Consider the following 13,270-nt stretch of genomic DNA (forward strand, 5'->3'; position numbering starts at 1 on the left):
GGTAAGAAAGCAAAAAGTTCAGAGGAGAAGTTATAATGAAATGAAGTTTATGCGGAAATAAATAGGTACGGACAGTAACTACGGATTACGCACAGTCCATCTCAATTTGCCAAGAACTTTATTACGACGTACAATACGAGGTAAAACCTTACCTCGTCGTTTGGCATTATCTACCTTATGTTGTTTCCTAACGACTTTGAGAAAAATTAATTAATGTATTTCGTTTAATATTTTCCAAGATATTTATACATATATATGTATCTATTAAATATACATCTACGTATAATACATAAATAATATATATTCCATATTCATTTCTAAAGAAGTCGAACAAGAGAGAGAGAGAGAGAAAGCGTAATACTTGAAAACGTTATTCGCAGGAGAATCGTTTATAAATTTTTCTTTAAATATCCTACCTTGAAAAAAAAAAATATAAAAAAAGAGTAAGATGATGAAGAAGATGGAAGAAGTAAAATAAGAGAGAAAAAGAGAGTGAGGGAGAAAGGGAGAGAGAGATTTTAACGGCACTCCTTCGCTTCGAAGATTATTGCGTTTGCGGAAAAGCTTTTGGTCGAGGTAAGATAGTATACGAGTCCCTTCAAAATGTGAGGACGGTCAAGTATAATTCTTCTTCCTTAAATCGAAGAGCGCAATAAGCGCAGCTGCGCTAAGAGCGCGAGAAACGAGCTCGATATGTCCTCGTCCTCATCCTTTTCCTCCTCCTCCTCCTCCTCCTCCTCCTCCTCCTCCTCTTCTTCTTTCTTCTCCTGTAACCAGATTCCTAAGCTTTGGCGCACGTTTTCAATATCTTCGGTTGGTACATCGTACGAAGTAATTCGACACTGTCGTCGTCACCAGGCCAAGCCCGTTGGCATGGTGATAGGTATCGATATTTTCTCCTATGTTAGCATGGGAATTTTCGTAATATGAACGAATGATACGCACCTCTTTTCCCGATACGTATGACTTTGAACTTTTTGACTATTGTAAGGATGGGAGGATGAAGAATAGTGGAAATCAATAATACGTCGCATAAAACAAAGAAATGACGTATATTTTTAAAGAAACAGATATAACGAACGATAAGGCACGTATCACACCGAGACTAGCTACCTGGTAAGTCGTAAATGTCGGAATCAGATTAAATCCTCGTCGTCTCGGTTTTGCTGACGATGGTATAAAACAAAACATGTTTCATCAAACTCACACAAACAAACGTCTCCATTCTCGGAAATGATCGTCATATAATCCTTTTTAGTCCCCGTTATTGCATAATCCTAAACAATTCGATAAGACGGCCGCCTATTGTAATATTTTGTCTCTTTTTAATGTAAATAGTTAACGCGATGTCCCGTAAACTTGTCCCCCCTTGTCGTGTTAACGAAATTGTTTTTTATTTATTTTTTAACGCTTTATCTGTAGTTAATGTCGATCAAAATTGGAAAAAAGAGAGAGAGAGAGAGAGAGAGGGAGAGAGAAAGATAAAAATAGAGGGAGAAAGACTGATCGATCGAAATCGGTGTAACCAGATAACAAAAAAATCAAAAAGCTTTTGACATTTTCCATTCTAGTTGAGTAACCATTCACGCGAATAATCGGACGAATCTTCTATTACTCGAACCCACAATTTTTCGAGATATTTCGTAAATTTTGCACGCGTTCGATGGACCGGCTGATGCGATGGTACTTTGAAAAGAATTCCTATCAGTACTGGTTTGCCAATGGGAGAAGGAGGGAAGGAGGGGGAGTGTTGGACGGTGAAGGGATAAAAGTTGGTGGAGAGGAGAAATATAAACGCGTTAATGCTCTCGGGAGAAAGGACGTTACGCCATTTTATATGGATATGGAGCTTGGTCTTTCTTTGAGCTCGTACTATGGCTTTTGCATTACTATGGATATCGACGATATCCATAGAATCTTGTATATGACCTAGAAAACCTTGAAATTCACGAGCCTTGCTTCCACAGTCTGCCTTTCAAAGAGTTAGGAGAGAGAAAGAAAGATAAAGAGAGCGATACCGAGAAGACGAGAGTGTTCAAAGTATTCATAATTAAAGTAATTCATACTTTGCTGACGTAAAGTCTTGGCGTTGGCAGTTTCACATCACGTTTTGAATTAGTTCGCCATTCCATCTCTTTTTGCTCTTTCGGGCTTCCTCTTGTTCTTACCTGGCATCTTTCCTTATTTTAATCGCGATAATGGCGGCTTCTTCCGCTCTGAATATCTTACGTAAAATCTTATCGTTTTGGACGCCGACAAAACTTATTCCCTCCCTTACCCTCCTCTCTCTTTCTATCTCTCTCTCTTTCTCTAACCTGCCTTCCAAGAAGAAGACGACGAAGACGACGACTGACTGGCTTCTAAAACGCTTTTCCACAAATTGCGAATCGTCGTAGCGCGAAGAAATCGAATAGTAGAATAAAGAAAATTCAGATAAAAGGCGCAAGATAATAATTAGATCTAGCTTAGCTTTGTATATACTAAACAACAACGAGCTATCCTCATTATTACATCGCATAGATGTTTCTAACAGAGCGTATTTATACAGAGACAGAGAGATAAAGAGAAATACAGGGAGAGAGAGAGTAAGAGAGACATAGAGATGAAACGCACTATTACCGGTCATATACGCTTCGAGTGTCATTAAACCGAGTATAAACTAGAAATATATACTACCTCCAAAGCATCAGCTGCAGCGCTAATAATTCCGACGCATATGGACGATGCACTTAATCGCTAACCGATCGTCATTAGTCATAGGGGAAGCCGTGCCAATGATCGTTTGGAATTTACGTATAAAGTAGCTCATGCGACGCACCGGCAATTCATTTCAATGATCTTTCCATCCTTTTCCATTTGATTTCGATGATTAAAAACTGTTCGCAATAATAACGATTGAGACCAGAAGTTACGATGAAAACAATTTTACGAACGATTCCAGTAATAAAACCTCCTCCAACCCGTCCCTCTCAACTCGATGGATGAGAATTAACTGTTTTAACTTGATCGAAATGATATAAACGTCAGGATTTAGCTCTCGGAAGTAGGTATGAAAATACATGCGGCGTGAAACCGCATCGAAGGGTAAACCGTGTATTCGTATCGCATTGTCGGATTCGAAATTGATTCAGAGAGGTAGCACAGCAGGAACATTGCTTACTACCCACTTACAACAGCTATAAATCATCTTCCAGCGCGTAACAGACGCGTGCGATCATACGTGACAGACTTGTACAATGCGCTTGCCAGATTGCTTTGCTTCTATAACTATAGGAGAATGTGTCAGTGTGAACGCGGTTATTATGCCGTGTCTCTTCCTTTGTTGTATAGTCCTCGAATATCTACCTATCATTCGAGAAGAGAGAAAGAGAGTGAAAGAGAGATAGGTAAAGGGAAAGAGAAAGGATTTCGTTAGAGTGTGCAGTCATTCAATCCGAGATAGACGATTAGTATCGATTCGCAATAAAGTGCAACAAAGCGTATAAATACAATGCGCGTATTGGCTTTATTATTCGAAATATTCCTTGCTAGCTGATTTTGCATTAAATGTTAAATAACGTTAGAATGTTGATAAAACTATATTTTCGTTATTATTATTATTATTATTATTATTATTATTATTTTTATTATTTTTATTATTATTATTATTATTATTATTATTATTATTATTATTATTATTATTATTATTATTATTATTATCATTTTCTATCTGGATTTGATATTGGAAAAGATTCGAAGAATATTCCTTTCACAGAGAAAAAGATCCTTTTCGTCACGGTGGGCAAGTCCAGCCCGCTCTTATCCGACTCTTCGAAATTAGTTTCGTACTTTTTAATTAAACTTCATGACGTGAGAGAAGGAATTACAGGGAGAGAGATCGTTGCTCCATTCTCGGTTCCATGTTTATGTATACGTCTACGGTTCGTTACTCGTGCTTAAATAAACGTTGCTTGGTACTCATGGAATTTCTTTCTCTCTCTCCTTTACTTTCTTTCTTTCTTTCATTCTCTCTTTCTTTCTTTCTCTCTTAAAAAAATCGTGCAATCATCTAAAGAGCAAGAAGATAGAGACGCTTGCTTTTCAAACGAATTTGATCAAACGTAGATCTCAAATACACTCGAGATTGACTTTCGCTTTGTGAACAGTTACAAAGGTGCCACTCGATAACATATTGAAATATTTAAGTCAACTAGAAAATAAAATACTAATCGTCTAAGTGCTCTAAAACATAGCGTGAATTTCGTGCTAATACTATTATATTTCTTACTTTCAGAACAACAGCTACTACTACCAATACCTATTTTATGGTTACTAAAAAACTAGCTCTACCGCTTACCATTATTTTCGAAATCCATCGTTAGATAGATTATTAAAAAGATGAAACAACAGATTTATAAAGGTATTAGACCTGAAAAAGATAAGTTAATGCATTAAAAATCTTACATAGAATCCTTGGTACATCTTCACAAATATTTGAAGTAATATATATATATATTTGTTGTAGAATTTTAATTAATTATATTTTATATTTAGTGTTTACATGTGTGTGCCTTCAAAAATGCATTTATACATATATTTTAAAAGGTAACCATTTAAAATGCTCAAATAGAAAAAAAGTAAAAATGTTTGATGTTAAATCCAACGATGATCACCTGTAACAAAAAGAAAACTATATTAATCATACAATCAAGTGATAGAATAGCCTGACATATAAATCGTCCAATTCGCAGATGCACTTTTCAATTGAATTCTCTATTTACTTGTATCAAATCTCTAATTACCGTTGTTGCAATCAAATTAAATTTAAACGCGTGATTTTACATTTACATAAAATAAATAAAAATAAAGAAATAGGAAAAGTAAAAATACTAAGTTACTAAAAAAATAATATCTATTAATTATTATGAAAGTCTTTTAAACTGCATTATATATGGAGAAAAAAAATTGCAAATTTAATAAAATACGATCACAGTAAAAAATTTTAAAGACGAAAGAAGAAAAGAGAAATTACTGTAATATTTACCGAACGTTATTTAGGCTTTAAAATTTAATAATACGAAAATTTTAATATTTTTGACTCTAACTAAACACATATGCATCTTTTTTGACGATGTAGACACGAATTTGGTGTCCCAAGGAGATGGAATGGTCCATCATCTCCAATTACAACTACAAATTAATGACGAGCAAGAATGTAATATAATAAAATATAAAATATGACTAGAGAGCTATTCTCAAAAAGTTCGAACTTGCTGTTGAACCTTTGAAAATAACTGAATAGTCTGTGTAGTTGCCCTCTTCAGCCACACTTAAGTGGGGGCCTCTTCGGCATTAGCCTCTTCGGCATTTAGCCTCTTCTTTCTTCATCCCTGAAAACTGCATTGGACATTTCTACGTGCAAGAAAGATAAAATCTTTCATACTACTTTAAACGCACACAAATTAATTCGTTTCTTTTTATGATTTTAATCATTTCTTATTAAAAAATTAATTGACGTTTATTGTTCATCAGTAAAATTCGTGAACCATGAATGAACTTAGAGTTCATTGACATATACACGAGCACAATTAATCGTATGTCCAAGCAGATAATTATATTCGATGACCTAATAACACATCGCATTTTTACTATCCAGTAATAAAATCGAATTGAAATAAAAATAATACTATAAATGCAATGCATTTTCTTGCAATATTTTTATTTAATTTATTCTTTACACTGAATTATATCAAATATTTCAAATACTAAATCGCGATAATGCGAAGTGCTAGTTATAATACTTAAAACTAAGTATGCCCCGGGGCACCTCCGACACCCTAGTTCAAACGCGTTTTCTAAACTTATGGGAGTACGTACCAATGCTGTAATCGTCTGCCAAGGCTAGTGATTATTGCATAAAAAACTACAGCAAAAATACAAGTATACACTAGTATATGTGCATACTAGTAATATACGAGTATATTAAAGTTTCCACAAATAGATGCGGTAACTCTACTATGCAAAACGATTGTTAAAAAAAAAAAGTTCGTATCGTACGCGTGACTCTACAAGTTATTTTTATTCAATAACTTTAAAAAATAATAAACGCGGTAGTACGTATCACGAAACGATGTACAATGCACACACCTAAACGCACACACAGGTGCAACGTACACCGTGCAATCACTAGCACAATGACAGCCGCCAATAGGGGAAAATCTTAAAACTAAACCTATACTAACCGTTTCTCACCTATACGAGTAGCACCTGGGCACAGGCATAGATGAGAACGCAGAAAGTATAGGGGGGAGAAACGGGAGATTAGTATATTAGAAGCTGAAAATCCTGATCTAAAAAATGTGATTAAAAACATATATATAAGACACATATTATATAAGACATAAATACATTTTTATAGAAATTTATCTAAGCGGCTAAGGACTCTACAATTTATTTGATAAGTAATAACTTTTAATATCTTTTAATATCTTTTAATATATTTTAAAACCTCGGACGACTCCTTTCATTAAGTTGGCTGTTCTAATAAAAGAACTGGGCTTTAGCCACCACTTAACTGCTAGAATCTATCCGTCGCGAATGAGTTTGTCTTCTTGCTCATTTATTTATAATATCGAAGTATTGATATATCAAAATTAATCGCGATTAGATAAACTAAGTACGAAGCAATGCATGTAAGACATTTATTACATGCTTTTCTGGACGAAAACGAGTAAATTAATGTTCGGTTTCATCACTACTAACCACGAACAAAACACGTAATAAAAAGAAAAGTGCATAAATTAATTGCAGTATTAATTAAGTAAATTTAACCGATGAGGCAAGAAAACCTATCCTGAACTAATAAAATATAAAATACAATACAATACAATATACAATTTTCACGAGTAATTCCAAAAGAAGAATTACTCATGTGCTCGTCACTAATTTATTTAAATAATTACAACCAGTAGCTCGTGCCGATTAGGACCTTTCATCCTCGACATGATTGAGCACCGGAGGGACTTTAAATTTTTTAACTCACTGCGTAAGAAGTTCTACGATGGCTCCAAAACACTCCTACTTCCTAGCAAGTATTGTGGTCTGGCGATCGAAGAGTTCCTCGATTTGGTATTGAAGATGATACATCGAAGATCCATCGAAGATCCATCGAAGATCCATTGAAGATCCATCGAAGATCCATCGAAGATCCATCGAAAATCCATCGAAGTTCCATCGAAGATCCATCGAAGAATCCATTCCATATCATTGAAAAGGAAGAAAATCCATCGTCTTATCTGTAACATAAATAGAACATAACGATAAATTATCTGCAATACAATCCAAAATTGTATAAAAAAGAAATTGAATAAAATGTAAATAAAAATAGATACTTACAATGCATTCCAATGGGATGAAATTCAATTGCACCATGGCGATGCACCTCGCGTGAATCTAAAAACGCGGTATAAACGAAAATAAGAAACTATAGATGAGTTTCTTATCGCGAAACCGAAATTTTATTATACGGCGAACAACACTGATTCTAATTCGCGTTTGATTTTAATTTATTATGCGCCCGATCACTGAGTCTACAACTGCTTCCAAAGACTGCTTTGCACGCAGTCAATGCAAGTACAAAAATTACACACACTTTACTTTAAGTCTACATTAATGCACTGAGTCTAATACGCGAACAGTCTGTGCGACTGTTTAAAGATAAAAATACAACTTTGATCGTACAAATTCTACTACAATTACTGCTTTGTTCGCAGTCAATTTAATATGAAAAATTTCTAATACAATCGCGTAACACGAGCGAATTGAATTAAGCGAACGAACGTGCTTCTAATCCGTGATTTTAATTATATTTAATCGATTGCAACACTCCCGTATATTGCTTCGCGCACGATTGCAATCTGAAACAGAAATAAAAAACAATACTATTAATATCATTACTATTACTGAAAACAATTAAAATGTTTGTGGAATTATTGAATACAAAAATATACTCACTTCGAATATTCTTTGATGAATGCACGATGGGTATCCTACCCTTAGGATGACGATGACGATGACAATGCACCAACACTGACTTTACAACTGCATTACATGCAGTTAATTCAATTAACACTAGATTAATGGACTAACAATAAACCAATTTGACTCATATCAAATTTCTTTGCTACATATGCTACATATATATAAAATTTTAATATTATTTTTTTAAAATATATATTGACTTGTAATACCATAATGATTTATATGTAAATATTAATTCCTCCCCTCTACCCATTTCTTCATGCAAACAATTTTTGTAAGTTTTTAAAAAATAGTAAATGAAAAAATAATGAAAAAATCTAGTGTTAAACGAATTTCCAAATGAATTTAATTAATAAATTGTAATACTATTCCAACGATGATCTGAAACAAAAATAAAAACAAGATTATATAGACCATTGATATAAAAACATTATTATAATTATTGAGAAAATGTTTTACATAAAAATTGACTTACATTTATTCTTCATTGATGACTGCAGGATGGGTATCCTACCCTTAGGATGACGATGAGCACACGTTTAAACCGAATAAAAGAAACTTACGGAGTTTCTTAACCGAGCAAACGAAACTTTACATACGGCGTACAACACTGACTTTACTTTCCGATTCTTTTATATTTTATTTTATCGATGCAACACACGAGTACCTCATTGCCTACGCGCTCGATTGCAATGATGTTCTGAAACAGAAAAAGAAAAAGAGCAATTAATATCATCGTTATTAAAAATCCATTAAAGTTATCATAGAAGTGTTTGATAGAAAAATATACTTACTTTTAGTCTTCATTGATGACTGCAGGATGGGTATCCTACCCTTAGGATGACGATGAATAAAATAAAATAAAAGAAAACTCTGAAAAGCTGAAACATACTAAAAATTATATTACATACAATTAAATATTACAATATTTCCTGAAATCATTCCTGAAGGCATAGCACACTTTAAAATATATATATATTGTATATAAAAGTATTCTAAATAAAGAATCAATGTTAGATATAAAAATTTGTCTAATCAGCAGTTGTCGAATGTTGTAATTAGATAACGTTATAAAGAAAATCAATAAATAGTTTAATACGTCACGTTCGTTAGATCTTTACTCGTTGAAGGACGGAAGGGGAATGGAGATCTCTCTGCGTATATCTCGTAGAAGTGTCTAACGTTCGGTGCTTGGCTGTTTACGTTTTGTTTTCGGTTGTCTTTCTTCTGTTTTCACCTCGAGAAATTCCTACAAATATACATACACATTCATAGTTGCTTGTAGGTTAATGTTTTGTTTTCTTTCTCTCTCTCTCTCTCTCTCTCTCTCTCTCTCACTCTCGTTCTCACTCTTTCTGTACATTTCTATATAGCTTAAAAAAGAATAACGCTTACCTCGATGAATATGAAGATAAAAAAAGAGTAAACACAACTGAGTAGACTGAGTATACGTATTCCTGTTGGACTTTCCTAATGCACAGTAACCTAAAAAAGGAAAAAAAAGATTACATTAGTATAACATAAAGAAAATCAAATATGAGTGTATGTGTACCAGCGGTTAACCTATACTTATGCATATATGCCTGTATGTGTGTATGTGACAGGAATCGAACTTAATAAGAAATACGATCTTTGAATACATAATTATGAAAAATAATTAATTAGAGCATCATTAGAGATGGTAGTAAGTATCGATACCATAAAAAAGCTGGAAATTAGAAGAAATATTGTCAAGTAACATTGGTGAGATTTGGCGGGATATCGAGATATATCGATGTTATATTCTCACAGATTTCTTACGAACTTTTTAATATTTCGTTTTGAAAACACTCACGTATACAAATCTTGCTTATAGCTATCGTTTGATATATAATAGAAAGGTGTAAAATACTTTTCAATTACCTGAATTAAAAGGGATGATGCAATACGCTGGAACATATACAGCTGACAGATTTCAAATATGGCGGTGCCTACGTCACAGTGATCGCCGCTGTGACGTACAGTCCATGCACGTAGTTGTATACGGGGTAGTCACCCGCAAAAAGACATAGCGTCATCTGATGACGTCACGGCTGCTTGATGATTTGCATTTTTTCCATCTATTATAGAAAAATATCAAATAGTTAAAAATAGGATATAGGAACATAAAAATTGTCAAAATATACTTTATTAATCCTAACAATCAAAATGATCATTATAAGTCGATATCTATAGAAATTATGCCGTTAAACAAGAAAATATATATATGTAATTGCGTAGAAAAATGCATACCAATGTACATGGAATTTTTTCTACGCAAATATTCTTTATCCTCGACATTATCGTAATCTTTCGATTATATCATTTGGAAGTCATTTGCTAGAAGAATCTATTAGTATATAGGAAGATTATTTACGTTAGAAAATATTTTTTAATTACCTGAGATTAACGAGACGACGTAGCATCCGTCCGATCTCCAGCACCGACGCCGCGAAAAGAAGAGGAATGATCATCAAAGAGCCCTGATTGGCTGATAATTATTGCAAAAGAAAAGATGACCAATCAGAAATTCCCAATTACCATATAGAAATGTGTATTTTACGCACACGTACGTAACTCGCCTTTCTTCATGACCACTCTAGTCAAGCTTGATATGATAATTTATTTATTAAATAAATAAAAAATTTATTCTATTTTTCTATTTAAGGTACAAGTATCTTGTTAATATTTAAAAAATAACGAAAAGAATAAAGACAATATGCACTATAATCCTTATCACACAGAACAGAAAAACATACATAATTTATTTATTACAATAATTAAATATCAATTTTATGAATTATTATAATTATTTAATTATTAATCCAATTAATAATTATTCTTATCTAATTTATTTTTCTATTAGGTGTATACGTTCCTTGTTAATATTCAAAAAATAACGAGTAAAATAAAGAGGTTATACACTAAAAACTTAATCACATTGCAACGTTTTGATATAAACATTCCTTCATTTTTTATGTAATTGTCTAAACTAATATACATTTGTTTTAACATCCTTGTACAATGATGACTTTGCATAATAAGATTTTCTTCCAGAAAAATATACATTAAAATCATTTTATATTCAAAGTATGTTAACAAGTATGTAATGTTTAAACCAGTACATATGTGTTTTAACAATCTGAAATATAAGTAGAGTGTATCAGAATATTTAAAAAATTGTTAAATAATCGATAGGAATGTCTATTGTTGTCTAAAAGCTAGGAATATACGATCTATGTATCGTTCCCTTCGAAATCCACCGTTGAAATGAGCTCTTGTCCTCTATGAAAGTACTTTTATTAAACGTTGTTTATCTGACTTTCCTAACGTTGCGCATGTTTATAAAGTGAATAATCCATCTAATCGATAAATTTAAGATTATAACGTTATGATTTTCGTATTTTTATCTATTTTAAGTAATTATTTTAGTGCTCCTGCGCAGTGATGACTTCGAGGGTGAAATTTAGCTGCAATATAAGAAAAGTGCATTAGTGCATTAAAATAATTGTTAATTAATACGTAATGTACACGTATATGTAAATGAAAAAAGAAAGTACATTTCTCTAAACAATTATACAACCAATCTATTCAAACAATTAATAAACAATATACTAATGGAAAATGTAAATTATTAAAGTTTACCATTATGATAGAAGAAAGCTTAGGTATTTGCACGTTTCAGTACCACAAAGAAATTGCTTGAATTCATTTTAAAATCTTGTAATCTCTTCTTTTATGTATGTACTTGATACACAAAACAATAAGAAAGCCTAATTGATGGTGTGTAATTCCAAATCTTCAAATACTTGCAAATCTGAAAATCATAGGATTGTATTAGTAAAGTATCAAGCAAACTGAAAGAGTCTGTATATGTATTTGTATGATATTTGTATAAAATGTCACTCACTCTCTTTTCTCCTTCTTATACTTTTATAACAATCTTCTTTATGTTATAAAGAAAAGACATAAACTTATCACAACTGACATCATATAAAAAGTAAATACAATTAGACTGACAATGAGTATGTGTATTCCTGCTGTATTCTACCAATGTTTGGAAACCTAAAAAAATATAAAATAACATAGCATTGGTATATATAAAGAAAATTAAATAGATAAGCGTTTATTATAGTGTAACACGTTCCTTGTTGATATTCACAAAATAGTGTGTAGAATAAAGACAATATACACTAAAAACTTTATCACATTGCACTGAAAACACAATCGTATAGATATGAAACCACGTTATAGAAATCTTGAAAACAAATGACATAATGCAATATAGCCATCCTTAAAGAATTAAAAAAACTGACAGAAAACAATTGACATCTCTCATGCCAACTATGAATGTATTAATTTCCTATATTGTGTATTGATAAGAAAAAATTCTGTTATTTTAATTTCTAGAGGATGGCTATAGTGCTTTATGTCAATTGTTTTTAAAATATCTGCAACGTTGTTTCTTTTCTATATTGATGTGTTTTTCTGAGCGGTTTTTAGTGTATAACCTCTTTATTTATTCCTTATTTTGTAAATATTATAAAGGAACGTGTACACCTAAGAGAAAATAAAATTATTTCTGATTAAATAAAAATTGAATTTTGTGTGTGTTTTTCTGTGCAATGTGACAAAGTTTTAGTGTATAATGTCTTTATTCTACATATAGAAGTTTTTAATATTAACAAGGATAACTTGATACTTTACTAATAAATCCTAATGATTTTCAGATCTGCAAGTAGTTGAAGATTTGGAATTACACACCATCAATTAGGCTTTCTAGTGTTTTGTGTATCAGTACATACATAAAAGAAGAGATACAATTTTAAAATGAATTCAAGCAATTTCTTTGTGGTACTGAAACGTGCAAATACCTAAGCTTTCTTCTATCATAATGGTAAACTTTAATAATGGATTACATTTTCCAATTAGTGATGTGTTTATTAATTGTTTGAATGAGATTGGTTGTATAATGTTTAGAGAAATGTACTTGCTTTTTCATTTACATACGTGTACAGATTACGTATTAATTAACAATTATTTTAATGCACTAAGCACGTTTCTTATATTGCAGCTAAATTCACCCTCGAAGTCATCACTGCGCAGGAGCACTAAAAATAATTACTTAAAATAGATAAAAATACGAAAATCATAACGTTATAATCTTAAATTTATCGATTAGAGGGATTATTCACTTTATAAACATGCGCAACGTTAAGGAAAGTCAGATAAC

General features: G+C 32.1%; 1 long non-coding RNA gene across 1 annotated transcript; it reads right to left on the reverse strand.

Moving 5' to 3' along the window:
• Positions 1-9,066: 9,066 nt before the first annotated feature.
• Positions 9,067-9,498, reverse strand: LOC122513794. The gene is made up of 2 exons (XR_006302867.1): positions 9,415-9,498; positions 9,067-9,268 (listed from the first exon to the last, which is right to left on the reverse strand). It is a non-coding gene; the product is annotated as an uncharacterized LOC122513794 (long non-coding RNA).
• Positions 9,499-13,270: the final 3,772 nt, after the last annotated feature.

This window comes from Polistes fuscatus, unplaced genomic scaffold (genome assembly GCF_010416935.1).
Source record: "Polistes fuscatus isolate 324 unplaced genomic scaffold, CU_Pfus_HIC Scaffold13, whole genome shotgun sequence".
Classification (NCBI taxonomy): domain Eukaryota; kingdom Metazoa; phylum Arthropoda; class Insecta; order Hymenoptera; family Vespidae; genus Polistes; species Polistes fuscatus.